The 18,834-nt window shown below is 44.5% G+C and overlaps 1 long non-coding RNA gene across 1 annotated transcript; it reads left to right on the top strand.

The window, feature by feature from the left end:
• The first annotated feature begins 15,298 nt into the window (after positions 1-15,298).
• On the top strand, positions 15,299-17,498 carry LOC124695120. Its single transcript, XR_007000529.1, has 4 exons — positions 15,299-15,643; positions 16,421-16,523; positions 16,934-17,036; positions 17,198-17,498. It is a non-coding gene; the product is annotated as an uncharacterized LOC124695120 (long non-coding RNA).
• The last annotated feature ends 1,336 nt before the right edge of the window (positions 17,499-18,834 follow it).

Genomic DNA, 18,834 nt, shown 5'->3' with positions numbered 1-18,834 from the left:
TGATGAGGACATCCCTACTACACCACTACCTCCGTCATTGACAAATGAAGATGAACCTGCTGTGAAGCTCAAATCCGATGAAGTTCGGATTGGGCCAATTACAAGGGCTCGTGCGAAGCTACTTAAACAACATGTGAACTTGTTTCTAAACGGTACTTTGATTGATGAGAACTTTATACTGCCTAAATCCTATTATTTATGTATCATCAGGTATCAAGAGGAGACGAGCGTCGCACGAGGAGTAGAGGAGTAGCTGGACATGAAGACGGACGTCAAGATGGACGTGAAGCTGGACATGGAGCTGGACATGAAGATATCTCATGGTCGCGCGAGGGAGGAGCGGGAGGCATGCGCGAGAGGAGAAGACGATGTCCAGGCCGGTCCAGAACCCGGTCCGACCGGGCCCCAGACCGGCCAGGCCGGTCCCCAGCCCGGTTGACCGGTCGCCAACCGGCCGCCAACCGGATATGATGCATCGTACCGGGCAACAACCGGGAAGTTGCGAAGTTTCCGGTTGCCGCCGGTCGACCGGACGCCTGAGCCAGGCCGACCCGGTCCCCGGCCCGGTTGACCGGATTCCAGACCGGATTAGTCCGAGTCTGTCTCGACCAGATCTATTCTGGGTCGGTTATTCTTATATCTTTTCGACCAGAACTCGTCCCGGACACCTATATAAGTGCCCAGGACGCCCCCTAGCTGCTTTAGACCACGTTTAAGATAAACCCTAGTTCTTAGTTGTTTGCTCTAGCAAAACTATTGAATCCCTACACCATATTGCTTGATATTGTGTAGACCCTGAAAAAGTCTTGTGTGATCTGCTGTTCCATTGGGAATTAGACGGTTGCAACTTAGCGCTTCGTGGTCAGCGGCTACGTGCGCAAGTGTGTGGAGTTGCGAATATCTTGCGGGGTTGAGAGCTGTTGCATTGGCGACAGGGACCAACCGAGAGATCTCGTTGCGTCATACAAGTTATCATCCACTTCATCGTCGTGTTCCTCCGCTGCCATCACCCCGTGATCATCATCACCACCGTTGCTTACTGAGAAGATCGGGCCACCCCGTATCATCTTGGTATCAGATTTCCAGTTTTCCTCGGTAAGCCATCCACAATCCACCCTATAGTTGAGTTGTGAGTGTTTCCTATCCAGAAAAAGCCATAAAAAAATTAGGGTTATGGTTTGCCATAGCCTTAGATTGCACTAATTTCGAGTTTTAGTTGCTTTTCGTAGTTGTTTTTGCGTATCTTTTTCTTTCCATCTAGTATTGTTAGGGTTTGTGTTTTCTCTATCATCTAGTTTATCATATTGTGTCAGTTTTGTTACTCCGAGTCCACATAGCGAACAGTGTGCTTGTTCCCAACCATAGACACGGCCTTTCGATATAAAGTGACTAGGAACTTTCTCAGAAGAGACTAGTTTTACCGCTCGACAGGCTGCTCGTTAGGTTATCGGTGCTTGGCATATTTCTGTTGGCCGTGTTATCAAGGAGTTGTGTCAGAAAATCAAAAAAAAAAAGAAAATTGAAAAGAAGCAAAAAGAGCTACATAGCTGCGTGTGTTATACAAAAAGAAAAATCCAAAAAGAAAAGTGAAGTGCTAGTTGAATCAAGTGAAGGCCTAAGTTTACTTTACTGCACCCGTAGTTGAGCAATCTTGTGCCTGTCTCGTTGAGCTTTGCTAGTGTCTCTCTAGTGCATTGCAACTTTTCCCACATATAGTTGCATTGCCCCATTATATCGCCTTGTGTGAGTATCATTGGTTGTCTACGGTCAGCGCTAGAGCTTGTTATTGGTGCAAATAGGTAGCCTACCTACATCCCCACATATACCCTGCTTTGTCGTGTGATTTGTTCTTATACCCTTGATATTCGCTTCGCTACATCCGTGCAGTAGTTATTACTACAAGTGGTAAGCAACACTAATTTACTTTGGAACGGTAAGATCTCCTTTTCTTATCAGTTTTGAGTGAGTTGTGAGAGTACCACCATATATTTTTGATTTAGTGCACTAATCTACTAACGATGTCTGCTTCCAAGAGGGCAGATTTTGTGCGTAAGATCCATGTGAAGACTAAAGAGTTGATAGAGAAGAAAGGCAAGAGCAATGCTGCAAGGATGAACAAGAAGCGCAAAGAGATGTTGTTCAAGCCTGGTGATATGGTCCGGGTACATTTTCGCAAGGATAGGTTCCCGAAGCCGCGGAAGTCTAAGTTGAAGCCTCGTGGTACCTGGTCCTTACAAAGTGCTTGCCAAGATCAATGATAATGCATACTCGATAGATCTTTCGGTTGATGAGTTTGGTGTCGGTAATTCTTTCAATGTTGCTGATTTGACACCATATGACGGAGAAGACCTTGGAGCGTCGAGGTCGACGCCTTTTGAAGGGGGGATGATGAGGACATCCCTACTACACCACTACCTCCGTCATTGACAAATGAAGATGAACCTCGTCTATGAAGCTCAAATCCGATGAAGTTCGGATTGGGCCAATTACAAGGGCTCGTGCGAAGCTACTTAAACAACATGTGAACTTGTTTCTAAACGGTACTTTGATTGATGAGAACTTTATACTGCCTAAATCCTATTATTTATGTATCATCAGGTATCAAGAGGAGACGAGCATCGCACGAGGAGTAGAGGAGCAGCTGGACATGAAGACGGACGTCAAGATGGACGTGAAGCTGGACATGGAGCTGGACATGAAGATATCTCATGGTCGCGCGAGGGAGGAGCGGGAGGCATGCGCGAGAGGAGAAGACGACGTCCAGGCCGGTCCAGAACCCGGTCCGACCAGGCCCCAGACCGGCCAGGCCGGTCCCGAGCCCGATTGACCGGTCGCCAACCGGATATGATGCATCATACCGGGCAACAACCGGGAAGTTGCGAAGTTTCCGGTTGCCGCCCGGTCGACCGGACGCCAGACCGGCCGACCCGGTCCCTGGCCCGGTTGACCGGATTCCAGACCGGATTAGTCCGAGTCTGTCTCGACCAGATCTATTCGGGTCGGTTATTCTTGTATCTTTTCGACCAGAACTCGTCCCGGACACCTATATAAGTGCCCGGGACGCCCCCTAGCTGCTTTAGACCACGTTTAAGATAAACCCTAGTTCTTAGTTGTTTGCTCTAGCAAAACTATTGAATCCCTACACCATATTGCTTGATATTGTGTAGACCCCGAAAAAGTCTTGTGTGATCTCGCTGTTCCATTGGGAATTAGACGGTTGCAACTTACCGCTTCGTGGTCGGCGGCTACGTGCGCAAGTGTGTGGAGTTGCGAATATCTTGCGGGGTTGAGAGGCTGTTGCATTGGCTACAGGGACCAACCGAGAGATCTCGTTGCGTCATACAAGTTATCATCCACTTCATCGTCGTGTTCCTCCGCTGCCATCACCCCGTGATCATCATCACCACCGTTGCTTACTGAGAAGATCGGGCCACCCCGTATCACGCATGATCGTAAGCTGATGCAAATCCTTCACCATCATCAATCAGGAGTTGTACAAGCGCAGCGTCGTTGGAATCTTCCAGCGGTGCGTCACTGCGGAGGAAGGTCGCAAAATCCTACGCGACATACATGCAGGCGACTACGGCCATCACGCAGGTGACAAGGGATTAACTTGTCAATGCCTACAGATTGTAGACTTAGGGTTTCGTAGAAAGTAGAGGGCAAGTAGATATCGAAGGTTCATCCGAAAAGGTGCTCGACTCAAAAGTTACGGTGGTGTGTTGACAATGGATTCGATCAATTTCTCTTCCCTCGGCTCCCCTTTGTATAGGAGGTGGAGCCGAGGCTTTTCGTGCCGTGTAAGTTACAAACTGCAAGAGGCATATTGGGCCTTCCTGTATTGCTACATTATTCCTAATACAACACTACTTTCCTTATCCGAAGTTCTCTAGGTTTCTGGGCCTTCAAAGCTTCGGGTTCGTGGGCTTCACGTCCTCTCCAGATAATCTGGGTGCCTTATTCGGCATGCCTGTTCGGCATACCTATGTCAGTAGCCCCCGAGATTTTGTTTGAATCGTTGAGTCGAGTAAAATCTCCATCGTAAAACTAAGTCGTATGTTTATAAAACTTTCGAATCATAATGAATATTTTGTTCAATGTCTATTTTGTACAAGGATGATGCTAGATGGGGCTGGTTCATCTGACGGACCAGGTACCAGTTAACTGCTCTTATGGCAAACCCGCATAAACCTACTTCAAGCTCAAGTCCCTGGACTCAAAGCCGGGATACTGGCGTAATTCGACACGCGCCGCTTAAGAACTTATCGTGAACCGAATCCCATATGTGTTTTATCAAGTACCTAACGCGTCTGTTAGAATTTTTCTTCGCATCTGCTGATACGAATACAGTGGGAGAGCACATTCGGGTGCGATACCACGCCACACGAGACATATCCTGGGGTCTTACCTTCGTAATCTCTTTCGAGTTACGACATTCAGAGTTTTTACCATGGCTGACGCGCTTTAAGAATATTTTGTCGAGTGTGTTTGTCGGCAGTTGGAATTGTACATTTATTTGAGTTGACTCATCAAATAATATCTTGATCTCCCGATGGGAGTACATGACGAGTTATATGTAACTTGAAGATGTCTGCAATTCTATGTTGACTTATTACTTCTCTTCTTTTCTTCTTCTTCATATTTCATCGGGTGCACGACCAGCGCTCCCGATGGGAGTAGCCCCCGAGGCTACAGCCGAGTGTTTGCACTTGGTTGTAGGCTCAACTTTTGTTATTTGATCAACTCTATATTTTTCCTTCACCACGTCATCTTATCAGAAGTATGCACAAATTCTTCTGATAAGAGTAGCCCCCGAGCATATGAACAGGTGCTTGCATCTGGGCATAGGCTCTCGGTTTTTCTTTTTAACCATACATTTCTTCAGATATCGAAGTTATATTTCCATTATATTTTGCTCTATTACTCAAAGCTTTTCTTACAATGACGTCGTTGTCGACGACGGCCACGTATGGCCACCTTGGGAAGCCACGACTCGTGGCAAACCACTGTTCCGTGGGTCCAAAGCTTTGCACTTCCAACACGTCATGCGAGTGGGGCGCACACATCCTTCGGAATTCCCGGCACGCACGCGGTAACTTCCCTCCAGTAAAGTTGAAGCGCAAAGACCATTCTACCCCTTGGACACGCATAGGATTCAGAATTCTTCCCTTTTGATCCGACGGCTGAACGCATCGTCTTCTTCCTATAAATTGGACCCTTGTCCTCAGCTTTCCCCCTTTGGTGCGCTGCACAACTTCTCTCTCTCTACCCTTCTTCCTCGAGCACCTCGTGCACACACTCTGCTTCCTCTCTCTCTCTTTTCTCCACTGTGCCTTCCGCCATGGCTCCGCGCTCCAAGCAGTGCAAGAACCGCGCTCCAGACACCGAAGAACGTGTGGAGAAGGCCATGATCTCCGGATGGGAGAGGTCAAAGCTCTCCGCGCAGGACAAGAAGATGCTGAAGAAGATGGGCCTGCTCAGCAATGAATCCATGAGGATGCCAGGGGACGAGAGTTCTCCCCATCCTCCTTCCGGTTTCCGGGTAATCTTCGTTGATTTCCTCATTCGCGGCCTGTCTGTTCCTGTTCACGAATTTCTTCGTGGCCTCCTCTTTATCTACGGGATCCAGCTGCACTAGCTGACCCCAAATTATCTCCTTCATATCTCCATCTTCATCACTCTCTGCGAGTGCTTCCTAGGCATTGAACCTCATTGGGGCCTATGGAAGCGCATCTTTTACCTCCGCCGCAACAACTTGAAGAACGTCATCTACAACGTAGGTGGTGTGTGCATCTGCGTGCGTCCAGAGGTCGCCTATTTTGACGTGAAGTTCGCCGACTCTGTCCAAGGCTGGCGCAGGAAGTGGCTTTACGTCAAGGATGAATCTTCGGATGCTCAGGAGTACGGTCTTTCCCCTTTTGATGCTTCCGAGGATATTCAAAGGCGCACGTCTTGGGACGCGGAGGCTGATAACCCACAAGTATAGGGGATCGCAGCAGTCTTCGCGGGTAGTAAAACCCAATTTATTGATTCGACACAAGGGGAGGTAAAGAATACTTATAAGCCTTAACAACTGAGTTGTCAATTCAGTCTGCACCGGAAAAGCACTAGTAACAGGGGTGATGTGAAAGTAGCGATGATATGAGAGCGATAGTAACGAGTAACACGAGCAGCGAGTAGCGAGTAATATGAGAGCAATGGCACCAGAAAATAGTTGATACTACTTCCAATGACATGTAGAACGAGTATATGATGATGAAAGATGGACCGGGGTTCCCAGCTATCTACACTAGTGCAACTCTCCAATAACAAGTGTTGGGTGAACAAATTACCGTCGGGCAATTTATAGGATTGAAATAGCATTAAGACAGAATATCAAGATCATTAATCATGTAGGCATGTTTTCCAATTATAGTCGTACGTGCTCGCAATGAGAAACTTGCACAACATCTTTTGTCCTACCGACCGGTGGCAGCCGGGCCTCTAGGGAATCTCTTGGAAATTAAGGTACTCCTTTTAATAGAGCACCGGAGCAAAGCATTAACACTGCGTGAAAACATGTGATCCTCATATCTAAGCCTTTCCCTCCAGTTGTCCCAATTTCGTCACTTTGGGGCCTTTGGTTCCGGACATAGACATGTGCATACAACTTGTAGATACAATCTAAGCAATAAGTATAGAGCTTTAATCTAAGATCATGCCACTCGGGCCCTAGTGACAAGCATTAAACACAACAAGATTGCGAGCAACAATAACTTCATAAACTTTGTAGATAGACAATCATAACGTAACAATCCATCGGATCCCGACAAACACAACACCGATTACATCGAGATGAATCTCAATCATGTAAGGCAGCTCATGAGATCATTGTATTGAAGTACATGGGAGAGATGATACCAACTAGCTACAGCTAGAACCCGTAGTCCATGGGGGAACTACTCACGGAGCATGATGGAGGCGGTGGCGTTGATGGAGATGGCTTCCGGGGCACTTCCCCGTCCGGCAGGGTGCCGGAACGGAGACTTCGTCCCCCGAATTGGAGTTTCGCGATGGTGGCGGCGCCCACGGAGTCTTTCCGGAGTTTCGTCAATTGGTCCTGCGTTTTTAGGTCGAAAGGGCTTAAATAGGCGAAGAGGCGGCGCGGAGAGGGCGACAGGGTGGCCCCACACCGGGCCGGCGCGGCCGGGGTGTGGCCCGCGCGGCCCACCTGTGTGGTGGCCCCCGACTCTCCTCCGACTCTCCTTCGGTGTTCGGATGCTTCCGGGAAAAATAGGATCTTGGGCGTTGATTTCGTCGAATTCCGAGCATATTGCCCGAACAGCCTTTCTGGAACCAAAAACAGCAGAAAACGAGAACCGACAACTCGTGGCATCTTGTTAATAGGTTAGTTCCGGAAAATGCATAAAAATATTATAAAGTGCAAGCAAAACATGTAAGTATTGTCATAAAACAAGCATGGAACATCAGAAATTATAGGTACGTTGGAGACGTATCAGCATCCCCAAGCTTAGTTCCTGCTCGTCCTCGAGTAGGTAAACGATAAAAAGAATAATTTCTCGTAGTGACATGATACTTACATAACCTTGATCATACTATTACAAAGCACATGAGATGAATGAAGTGACTCAAGGCAATAATCTATAGTTGCTAACAAATAGATAACATATAGCAAAACTTTTCATGAAGAGTACTTTCAAGACAAGCATCAAAAGTCTTGCACAAGAGTTAACTCATAAAGCAATAGATTCAAAGTAAAGGCATCGAAGCAACACAGAGGAAGATTCAAGTTTCAGCAGTTGCTTTCAACTTTCAACATGCATATCTCATGGATAATGGTCAACACAAAGTAATATGATGAATGCACATAAGCAAATATGTAAGAATCAATGCACAGTTGACACAAGTGTTTGCTTCTAAGATGGAAGGAAGTAGGTAAACTGACTCAACATAAAGTAAAAGAAAGGCCCTTCGCAGAGGGAAGCAGGGATTAAATCATGTGCTAGAGCTTTTTAAGTTTTGAAATCATATAGAGAGTATAAAAGTAAAGTTTTGAGAGGTGTTTGTTGTTGTCAACGAATGGTAGTGGGCACTCTAACCCCCTTGCCAAACAAACTTTCAAAGAGCGGCTCCCATGAAGGACGTTATCTCTACCGGACAAGGTAGATCATCCCTCTTCTCTTTTGTTTACACATGTACTTTAGTTTTAGTTTTATGGTTGACACTCCTCCCAACCTTTTGCTTACACAAGCCATGGCTAACCGAATCCTCGGGTGCCTTCCAACATTCACATACCATGAAGGAGTGTCTATTTGCAAAATTAAGTTGCTTACTGATGAATCGGGGCAAAACACGTGAAGAGAATTATTAATGAAAGTTAATTAATTGGGGCTGGGAACCCCGTTGCCAGCTCTTTTTGCAAAATTATTGGATAAGCGGATGAAGCCACTAGTCCATTGGTGAAAGCTGCCCAACAAGATTGAAAGATAAAACACCACATACTTCCTCATGAGCTATAAAACATTGACACAAATAAGAGATAGTAAAGTTTTGAATTGTTTAAAGGTAGCACATGAAGTATTTACTTGGAATGGCAGGAAATACCACATAGTAGGTAGATATGGTGGACACAAATGGCATAGGTTTTGGCTCAAGGTTTTGGATGCACGAGAAGCATTTCCTCTCGGTACAAGGCTTTGGCTAGCAAGGTTGTTTGAAGAAAACACAAGTATGAACCGGTACAAACAAAACTTACATAAGAACATTTTGCAAGCATTATAATACTCTACACTTGTCTTCCTTGTTGCTCAAACACTTTTACCGAGAAAATATCTAGACCTTAAGAGAGACCAATCATGCAAACCAATTTCAACAAGCTCTACAGTAGTTCTCCACTAATAGGTTTAAACTACATGAAAAACTTAATCATGATCTACTTGAGAGCTCAAAACAATTGCCAAGTGTCAAATTATTCAAGACAATATGAGGCATTTTCTGTTTCCAACCAAATAACCATAAGTGATGTAGCTTCCAGCTTTTATCATTGAACATTAAAAGTAAAACGAAGAACAAGTGTTCATATGAAAAAGCGGAGCGTGTCTCTCTCCCAAACAAGTATTGCTAGGATCCAATCTTATTCAAACAAAAACAAAAATAAAACACACAGACGCTCCAAGTGAAGAACATAAGATGTGACCGAATAAAAATATAGTTTCAATAGAAGAAACCTGTTAAGTTGATGAAGAAGGGGATGCCCAAGGCATCCCCAAGCTTAGACGCTTGAGTCTTCTTGAAATATGCAGGGATGAACCACGGGGGCATCCCCAAGCTTAGACTTTTCACTCTTCTTGATCATATATCATCCTCCTCTCTTGACCCTTGAAAACTTCCTTCACACCAAACTTCTCATAAACTTCATTAGAGGGGTTAGTACTCAAAAAACTTGAATCCACCTTGGTCCTGTAGTGACACATTGCAAGAACTCAATAAAACATTAGCTGCAGCTCTCCACGTGTAGAAAGCCTTGCTTAAAGTCCGCAAGAGACAATGCAAAAAACAGAGACAGAATCTGCCAAAACAGAACGAGACGAGTAAAGACGAATTTAAAAGAGGTACTTCCGTTGCTCAAATCAGAAAACTCAAAACTAACGAAAGTTGCGTACATATCTGAGGAACACGCACGTAAATTGGCATAATTTTCTGAGTTACCTACAGAGAAAACAGCCCAGATTCGTGACAGATAGAAATCTGTTTCTGCGCAGAAATCCAAATCTAGTATCAACCTTCGATTAGAGGCTTCACTTGGCACAATATTGCAATAAAATAAAGATAAGGAGAGGTTGCTACAGTAGTAACAACTTCCAAGACACAACAAAACAGTAGCAAAATAAACACATGGGTTATCTCCCAAGAAGTTCTTTCTTTATAGCCATTAAGATGGGCTCAGCAGTTTTAATGATGCACTCGCAAGGAATAAGAGTTGAAGCAAAAGAGAGAATCAAGAAGCAAATACAAAACACATTTAAGTCTAACCCACTTCCTATGCATAGGAATCTTGTACACAAATAAATTCATGAAGAACAAAGTGACAAGCATAAGAAGATAAAACAAGAATAACTTCAAAATCTTCAGCATATAGAGAGGTGTTTTAGTACTATGCAAATTTCTATAACCATATTTTCATCTCTCATAATAATTTTCAGTAGCTTCATGAACAAACTCAACAACATAACTATCACATACAGCATGCTTTTCATGATTCCCAAACACATAATTTTTATCAAGCTCAAAAATAGTGCGATTAAAACTTTCAAACACACCTTTATCAATAATATAACAAGATGGTTGATCAATCTCAAGAGATATGGGACTCATAGATAATGTCAAGACCTCTCCAATCCCATTTTCATTAGTAGTACAATTAATATTATCAAGTAACATAGGACCATCATCAAGAGCTTTATCATAAACATTTGCTACGCAAAATTCTTTAGTACCATGCATTTCGACATCGAGGCACAAACAAAGCATTATCATAAGATTTATCAAAGTAGCATGGATTATCATAAATAACAGTAGCATAATTATTCTCACAAGTTTTACTCATAGGGAATATTTCAAGAGAATCCACATGAACATAACATTCAACCTCTTTCGGTAAGCATGGAGGACAATCAAATAGTGTAAGAGATAAAGAGTTACTCTCATTAGAAGGTTGGCATGGGTAGCTAATCCATTCTTCCTCCTTTTGTTCATCACTCTCCTCTTCTTTTTCATCCAACGAGCTTTCAGGTTCATCAATTTCCTCCTCTTTTTCATCCAATGAGCTTTCAGGTTCATCAATTTCTTCTTCCACAAGTCCCTCGCAAATTGTGAGTGCATTCTTGTGCATTAATGAGTCTCTCTTTATAATCAATGATATAAGGATTATCAGTGTAACTTTCATTGCAAAAATTAAGGATAGAAGAGACATAATCTTTAAGGTCCTTACAAACAACACAAGTTTCATAATTTTTAACCATGAAGGATTCTATCTCAGAGGCTCCCATAAATATGACAAATTGTTCTACCTCTTCAAACCCAAAATGAATATAGCTATTCCGATTATAGTTCTTAATTAAAAATTCCTCACTAAAGCCACATCAAAATTTAAGATGTTTAGTGTCCTGTTGAGAGCAACAGTTTATATCATGGCGTTTAAGCAAGATTTTAGCAATTGTTTCCAGTTTTTCTATCACAGCACTCATCACTTTTCCCGCTCTTGATTCTCTATAATTATTATAATATTCTATAAGCTCCCAGTAGGTTATGAGTTCTCCCATAACAGCAGTTTTTTAATTTTTAGGTTTTTCAATTTTTTATGGATTTTTGGGTATATGAGGAAAATAAAACAAGACAAAAAGAAACTAAGCAAAAGTAAACTAAGAAAAATAATACTAGACAGAAATAAACTAAGCAAAACAAAATAAAATAAAATAAAAACGGAGAGAGAGGTAGAGTGTACTCCCCAGGTGAACTTATGAGTAGAGCTATGCCTCCCCGGCAACGGCGCCGTAGAAAACGATCTTGATAACCCACAAGTATAGGGGATCGCAGTAGTCTTCGCGGGTAGTAAAACCCAATTTATTGATTCGACACAAGGGAGGTAAAGAATACTTATAAGCCTTAACAACTGAGTTGTCAATTCAGTTTGTACCTGGAAAAGCACTAGTAACTGAGGGTGATGTGAAAGTAGCAGTGATATGAGAGCAGTGAGTAACGATAACACGACAGACAGTAGCGGTAATATGAGAGCAATGGCACCGAGAAAATAGTTGATACTACTTCCAATGACATGTAGAACGAGTATATGATGATGAAAGATGGACCGGGGTTCCCGACTATCTACACTAGTGGCAACTCTCCAATAACAAGTGTTGGGTGAACAAATTACGGTCGGGCAATTGATAGGATTGAAATAGCATTAAGACAGAATATCAAGATCATTAATCATGTAGGCATGTTTTCCAATTATAGTCGTACGTGCTCGCAATGAGAAACTTGCACAACATCTTTTGTCCTACCAGCCGGTGGCGGCCAGGGCCTCTAGGGAATCTATCGGAAATTAAGGTACTCCTTTTAATAGAGCACCGGAGCAAAGCATTAACACTCTGTGAAAACATGTGATCCTCATATCTAAGCCTTTCCCTCCAGTTGTCCCAATTTCTGTCACTTTGGGGCCTTTGGTTCCGGACATAGACATGTGCATACAACTTGTAGATACAATCTAAGCAATAAGTATAGAGCTTTAATCTAAGATCATGCCACTCGGGCCCTAGTGACAAGCATTAAACACAACAAGATTGCGGCAACAATAACTTCATAAACTTTGTAGATAGACAATCATAACGTAACAATCCATCGGATCCCGACAAACACAACACCGATTACATCAGATGAATCTCAATCATGTAAGGCAGCTCATGAGATCATTGTATTGAAGTACATGGGAGAGATGATACCAACTAGCTACAGCTAGAACCCGTAGTCCATGGGGGAACTACTCACGGAGCATGATGGAGGCGGTGGCGTTGATGGAGATGGCTTTCGGGGGCACTTCCCCGTCCGGCAGGGTGCCAGAACAGAGACTTCTGTCCCCCGAATTGGAGTTTCGCAATGGTGGCGGCGCCCCTGGAGTCTTTCTAGAGTTTCGTCAATTGGTCTTGCGTTTTTAGGTCGAAAGGGCTTAAATAGGCGAAGAGGCGGCGCAGGAGGGGCGACAGGGTGGCCCCACACCAGGCCGGCGCGGCCAGGGTGTGGCCCGCGCGGCCCACCTATGTGGTGGCCCCCGGCTCTCCTCCGACTCTCCTTCGGTGTTCGGATGCTTCGGGAAAAATAGGATCTTGGGCGTTGATTTCGTCGAATTCCGAGAATATTGCCCGAACAGACCTTTACGGAACCAAAAACAGCAGAAAACAGGAACTGGCACTATGGCATCTTGTTAATAGGTTAGTTCCGGAAAATGCATAAAAACATTATAAAGTGCAAGCAAAACATGTAAGTATTGTCATAAAACAAGCATGGAACATCAAAAATTATAGGTACGTTGGAGACGTATCAGAGGCTACATCTGAAGAAAAGGCAGCCATTGACGCTCTTATTGATCGCATCCCAGAGCTTCAGAACACCGATGGGGTAGAACTGTTGGGTGTGCAAATTATTGCACACTATCTGCGAATTCGAGTGTAGCCCCTGCAAGCTCGCAAAAATCCTTTTTGGACGTACTCAGGTGCTGAAGACCCTGCCAGGGTTTCTGACGATCTTTCCTTGAAGGATTTGGAGAAGCTTGTCCGCCGCTTCACCTCCTTGAGCAAAAATCATGAAGTTCCTTCTTCCTGCCGTGTGGAACCGTTCAGCGGTGAGAATGCCCTTCCCGAAGTAAGTACTTTCTTTTCGAGTTGTATTCCTGTTTTTTTGACTGCAGTTGTTCTTCCTTCATGTTTTGGTAATTTTCCCTTTCGTTCTCACTCTTTTTGCCTGCAGGGCCATCAATCTATTTCTTCCCTTCCCCCGCTACATGGAGGTGGGGAAGTGGATGAGCGAGCCGTTGTCACCGACGACTCGCAAGAATCCTCTGTTCCTCAGAGTGAACCCGCAGAATCTCAACGAACTGCGGATTCCTCTGACAAAGACTCAGAATCAGAGCAGCACTCTGACTGTCATGGTATCGTCACGGCATATGCCATGGGATGGCTAAAGTCGGGTGGTTCCGGCCTTTGGCCTACGGCGATCTCCGGATGCGGGTATGAGCACGAGCGACACAAGCGACGTACCCAGGTTTGGGGCCCTCGTATGGAGGTAACACCCATACTCCTGCTCTAGAGTGTATATGATGTGAGACAGTACGATGGTGCTCCTTGAGCTGTATCCGGCTGGGAAGAGGGCTCGAGGTAGACGAAGGCCTCTCTCCCGAGCGGTGCTAAGTATGCAATGAGAATGGATCGATTGTCCGCATGCAAGGGGGTGCTGGTCTAGCTTATATAGAGCCTAGAACATTACAAAGAAGTCCCTATAGCCTATGTTGCCGGTTCCGCCGGCTCCGACTCCTTCGCGCCTTCCCGAGGCGCCGTGGCGCCCTGCTGTCGGCCCTGTCTCGTCCTTCCTGTCGCTCCTGGCAGGGACAAGACGTGCCGAGCGACGTGACGTAGGCGAATCTAGCTAGCGGTCGTAGCCTGCGGCCACTAGCTAGCGCCGCCCGTAGCCTGCGGCGCCCGGGGAAGCCAGGCCATGATGGCCTGTCCAGATGCGGGTCACTGTTGCTCTACAGTGCCCCCTGATCCGTGGGACTTAGTGTCCTCGGTGGACTTTTGGACCCGGATGACCTTTTCGGAGCCTTCTCCTGCAAGGATCACCAGCTCCGAGCCGGTCAGGGGAAAGGCGGACCAAGCCGGGCATGACATGTAGAGCCGGCCCTGACCATGGTCAGTCGGCCATGGTCAAGCCAGCGCAGACCTGGTTCCAGCCGGCCCACAAGGCGGTCGGCTATAACATCCCAAGAGTAATACATAGACCCCTTTGTTCTTTTCTTGCATTGTTGTCATACCATCATGTTGCATACATGCATATAACCACCTTGGTTTTTCTAAATTGCATTTGATTCTTGGTTTTCTTTTGTTTGCTTGTTGTTCTTTTTTCTTCCTCTATCTTGGTTCATCCCCTCCTCTTGTGATGTTCCAAGAAAAGCACAAGCCAACCTTCCACCACTTGATCTATATTTCAAATAGGTCATGCCAAAATTTTCTATTATATGGTTGCTATAAACCTTCCCTCTCTTTCTATTTTGCAATGCTAATAAGATGTTCTTGAGATGGTTTACCTTCTCAAATGGTTGAGCCATTAATGTTTACCAAATATTTTCTTATCCTTTTACTTTCTCTATGTCTTTCCTCTTGTTCTCTTTCTCTTTTTCTTCTTGTACTCAAGCCTACCATAGTTGGTATACAAGGCTGAGCCTTCTCCAAATTCAAAAGTCCATTTCAAATTTCAAAATCTGCTTCCCTCAAATTTCAGAAAAGAATTTATAAGTAAGAAGAAATAAAAAGGAAAAACCTAAGTCTACACCTAAACCCAGCAAGCCCAGCTAACCCCCTCTCTCTTTTCCACCGGAGCCCACCTTACCTGGCCCAGGTCTATCTTACCGAAATAGTAAACAGAGACCTGCTCCTATCGCTCGACGACGTCTCCTCGCCACCTTCTTCTGGCAAAGAATGCGACGCCGTCGCCTCCTTCTTCACGGTCACCTGCGCTCCTCCGTCCCTCTCTAAAAAGCAACAGCACCCTCTCCAGTAACCCTAGATCGCCTCCATTCCTCAAGCAGCGCCGCCATTTTCCTTCCCTGCAAGAAAAACACCGCCGAGACAAAACCTCCTGCCGCCGTCTACCCTCACCGTCGTCGCCATGTTCACCGGCGCGCCCACCTGATCCGTGGAACGGAGCCACCGTGTCATCCTCCACGCCCTCGTCTGCTTCAAGGAACCTGTGACATCAAGATCTGCACGAGATCGACCTCTTCTCTGCATCATCTAGCTACTTCACGGGCGTCTCCTTCTTCTTCGACTCCGACCAGGCGGCCCCCCTCTACTTCCTTCCTCCTCGACGAACCAGGGTGAGCACACCTCCTTGCCTCGCCCCTGCATGCTACTATATGCTTGGATCGAACAGATCTGCAGAGATCGAGCGGGGTTGAGTGAGTTCGAGAGAAAAAGTAGACGTTTTACATCTGTCACGGTGCCTATCTTCCGAAGCTTCCCGCCGGCGAACCACTCCACCTCTGCGCGATATCTTGGAACCGTTGCAAAGCCCCGACGTAGATCTACAACTTTTGTTTTGGAGTCACCTAGTTTCGATGCCTGTACACGACGCCATCATCAAGCAAACTTCGGTCCAGAAAACGAGTTTCTGTTTTTACTGTTCCTCGTCTGTGACACGGTCTCGTTTTCCAAAGCTCACCGCCGGCGACACGAAGAACCAAAGTGAACCACACCACCACCCATGAATCTTGGCACAACCCGTAAGCTCAACTCGTCGAGTTTTCTCAGTTTGGCTTCCAAGGTTCCTCGTTCACGATGCTTTAAAACGCGTGCACAAATCACCTGCAGGTGTCAGTTTTCAGTTCGCAAGTGTTCAAACTTCAGTTACCTGCGTCTTACACTTCAGAAAGTCTGCGACCTTGTTTCAGGCAAATCACTAGCAGCAGCGCACTGGCAACGCCCAAGTCTCACGTCCGCGCAGGCCTGGGTTCGAACCTTTGCGCGCGCAGTTAACCCAAACTTTTTTGTTTGCCACGCAGACACGCTGACGTGGCCAGGGTCACAATCATATCTTCCAAACATGATCACACAATAATATCTTTGGCATTAATATTTCATTAATTTTCCATTAGGCCTGATCATCCATGGCTACAAGAAATCGTTCATACATGGGAGTCCTCAAGGTTCCAAGCCTGCTACGTTTGCTATTTCTCATGCTCCTCCTCTTGGCTCCTGGTAAGTTTTATAGTATTAAAATATCAATTAAAGAACAAGGAACTTCCTCAATGCATCATATATAAAATTCATACTCCATGTCTCATATATTATCTTGTTTCTTTCTAGAACACTATAGGATATGTTTTTTTCATACGCCATATTGAGTTCTTTTTTTGTAGGCTCTCATGCTAAGACTTGCAAGGAGGCCAGCAAGACCTATACCACTGTTTCTTGTGCAGCAGCGCACTGGCAACGCCCAAGTCTCACGTCCGCGCAGGCCTGGGTTCGAACCTTTGCGTGCGCAGTTAACCCAAACTTTTTTGTTTGCCACGCAGACACGCTGACGTGGCCAGGGTCACAATCATATCTTCCAAACATGATCACACAATAATATCTTTGGCATTAATATTTCATTAATTTTCCATTAGGCCTGATCATCCATGGCTACAAGAAATCGTTCATACATGGGAGTCCTCAAGGTTCCAAGCCTGCTACGTTTGCTATTTCTCATGCTCCTCCTCTTGGCTCCTGGTAAGTTTTATAGTATTAAAATATCAATTAAAGAACAAGGAACTTCCTCAATGCATCATATATAAAATTCATACTCCATGTCTCATATATTATCTTGTTTCTTTCTAGAACACTATAGGATATGTTTTTTTCATACGCCATATTGAGTTCTTTTTTTGTAGGCTCTCATGCTAAGACTTGCAAGGAGGCCAGCAAGACCTATACCACTGTTTCTTGCCGTGATGATCCATGTGCTGAGGCCTGCCACAAGGAGGGATTTATTGACGGGAGGTGTTACCTAATCGACAACTATCCTATTGAGAAGCTATGTTACTGCGATAAAGAGTGCTGAATAAAAACATGTTGAAACTACCGCATATCATGCGATGCAAAAGTAATAAGATGGTGTATTGAAAACTAGTAAGCGTGCACGTGTGTTGCCCGAACCATATTCTATACTAAAAACATCTATTTTGAATCTTCTTTTTTTTGGCGAGTTTTTTTATCAAGCCATTAAATGTGTCTGATGCCCAACGATATGAGCACACGTGAAACACACTATCTACACACACGTCTTTACATGAGCTCAACTTTGGATGATGAGTTTGATAATTTGGTTTTCTTAGGTTGACAATCCACTGGGATCCATGTTGTCCTCAACGTCGAAATCTTGGTTTCACAGGTCACCATTGTTTAATTTGAGTCACCCCAAATTGCCGACAATTTTGTCCTAAGATTTGTCGTTTGTAAAGTTATACCTGGTTAAAAATGTTAAAAAAAAATATTTCCTGTCCAGACATCATGAAGTTTAATATCTAAAAACCACAAGATGACCTGGAAGATAACAAATTTTGATGATACATTTATTTTAAAATATATTCAGTAATATTTTTTACCAGTACTTATAAAAAATATAATTATTAGAAAAAAACTTAATAAAATTTTCAAGGACATGCAAAATCAACAACTAGGGTTATACTGGTAAGCATCGTTGTGGCTGTACGCCGTGCCTGTTACCATGCATACTAGATCATTGTAGGGTCGTATACTAGATCATTGTTGTATCCGTCGCGCCCGTCCATATTAGCGAAAAATAATAGGATCTTTCTAGAAAATATGAATAATGATATTAACTCATACAACTCATAAAATTTATCTTTGCATAAGACTTCATGTTGCCCAACATAAAATGGTATGCTAGACGATTGAACCTTTTGCATATATGTGCCCTTATTTGATAAAATTATAGCAGGAAATCACAAACTTAGTGTCTCGATGAACTACAAATAACAATTTTATTCTCACTATTATCTGATAAAGCAGTAATTTTCGAGGTCTTGGATATTCAATTTTGGTCTTCTAAACATGAACACATCAAGAGAGTACAATGATGCAGCCTTTTACGATAAGTAGCAAAGTAGTGGATCATATAGAAATATGTGTTTGTTCATCCTTCAATACACATGAAGAAAAGGAAAGCCGACATGGGAAATTAATTTTTACTCCAGAAGTACCTATATTTCAGTGTTCCATGAACCCCTGGGCGTACCGTACCGGCCTACCGTAAGGAAAGAATTAGGGTCTGTTAGAACGAGCTGGAATGGAATGGAACGGAACGGGTTCCACACCTGGAACCCATTCTCGTGTTCGGTTCCACAAAAGGATGGAACGAAGTGATTCCTCGGAACGGAATATTCCGTGTAGATGCGGAACGCACCCGTCCAGCCAAATCGTCCGGACGAGGTGGAACGGCTCGTGCTAATCTCTCTCACGCGGTAATCACTCTCTCTCTCTCTCACGTATCCATCTCCTCCTTCCT

Source organism: Lolium rigidum, chromosome 3 (genome assembly GCF_022539505.1).
Source record: "Lolium rigidum isolate FL_2022 chromosome 3, APGP_CSIRO_Lrig_0.1, whole genome shotgun sequence".
Taxonomy (NCBI): Eukaryota; Viridiplantae; Streptophyta; class Magnoliopsida; order Poales; family Poaceae; genus Lolium; species Lolium rigidum.
Note: the sequence above shows the minus strand (reverse complement) of the source record. Positions and strands in the feature narration are given on the sequence as shown.